Source organism: Gadus morhua, chromosome 18, assembly GCF_902167405.1.
Source record: "Gadus morhua chromosome 18, gadMor3.0, whole genome shotgun sequence".
Classification (NCBI taxonomy): domain Eukaryota; kingdom Metazoa; phylum Chordata; class Actinopteri; order Gadiformes; family Gadidae; genus Gadus; species Gadus morhua.
In genome coordinates, this window is record NC_044065.1 from 7,866,255 (window position 1) to 7,867,928 (window position 1,674).

Consider the following 1,674-nt stretch of genomic DNA (forward strand, 5'->3'; position numbering starts at 1 on the left):
ACACACACAAAGTGCCTCTTCAATAATTGAACTGCATTTGGCAGGTCATAGTGGCCCGCAGCTTTTCATATAGGCAGCTGCTTAGTAGCTGTTAGGAAAGGTGAGAGCGGCTGGGTGGAGGGGGTTGACAATAGGTGATGAAATGAGAGCGAGGGAGTGAGAGAGAGCTTAAGCCAGAGCTGGTTGCCTTGCCTCCTGTAGAACCAGGTGTAGGGGTGGGTGGGTGGGTGGGGTGTGTGTGTGTGTGTGTGTGTGTGTGTGTGTGTGTGTGTGTGTGTGTGTGTGTGTGTGTGTGTGTGTGTGTGTGTGTGTGTGTGTGTGTGTGTGTGTGTGTGTGTGTGTGTGTGTGTGTGTGTGTGTGTGTGTTCTCTCCAAGATTCCATCGGTGTGTTGGAATGTCTGAGAAGTTTCTAATTTCCATCCAAGTCTTGCACGTCTCTCCACAGTTTAATTAACTTTTCAAAACAGCGAGTTTATAACTCCATCAGGCCCACTGAACAAACAAGATCCCCTTTCCACCGAAATCCTCTGGTTGGAGATGGAATGGGCAAGTGGTGGTGGTGGTGGTGGGAAGAGTGTTATTCCAGGTCTGGTCTCTCCGCGAACCAGGGACGACTCTGGTGTGGACCCAGGCTCCTCTAGGAGGGGAGGGAGGGAGGAAGTCTGCTGTTGAGCCTGTGTCCTCTAGGAGGGGAGGGAGGGGGGACCGTACTGTTGAGCCTGTGTCCTCTAGGAGGGGAGGGAGGGAATCTCTGCTGTTGAGCCTGTGTCCTCTAGGAGGGGAGGGAGGGAATCTCTGCTGTTGAGCCTGTGTCCTCTAGGAGGGGAGGGGAGGGAGGGAGTCTCTGCTGTTGAGCCTGTGTCCTCTAGGAGGGGAGGGGAGGGAGGGAGTCTCTGCTGTTGAGCCTGTGTCCTCTAGGAGGGGAGGGAGGGAGTCTCTGCTGTTGAGCCTGTGTCCTCTAGGAGGGGAGGGAGGGGGGACCGTGCTGTTGAGCCCGTGTCCTCTAGGAGGGGAGGGGAGGGAGGGAGGGAGGGAGGGAGGGAGGGAGGGAGGGAGGACTGTGCTGTGGGCCCTGAGTCCTCTTTCCAGGGAGGGGAGTGGAGGGGAGGGAGGGAGGGAGGGAGGACCGTGCTGCGGGCCCTGAGTCCTCTATCCAGGGAGGGGAGGGAGGACTGTGGAGCTTCTCCAGTCCAGCTCAGGTTGCAGCCGGCCACAGTATGCCGATGGCAATTAGTGGACAAAGCGTCCCGCTCCATAATGGAGGGTCAAAACTCTTGGCTGTGCTTGTATGACAAACGATACTCGCTTTACCCCACTTCAGGGCATAAAGACGGTCTGGAAGTAGCAGAGCTCCTCCAAGCCCAGCAGAAGAACGCAGGCCGGGACAGCAGCATAGTTTCACAGTTTTAACAGCACGGCCAATTCAAATGACATGGTTTGGAGGTCTCATATTCCTGGTGCGGCGAGACACAAAATCAGGGAAACTGTTGTATCAGTTGGTTTCGTCGAAGTGACCGTACGTTTATGTCATTTACATGGAAATATTATTGATATTAAACCGTATTTTCCCATTATGATCCATGGTTCACGACTTGGCTAAACCCAATGGGAAAACCCCCCATTTTTAAATGACGTTATGCAACACACGTATTGAAATGACGACAAGCAAACAA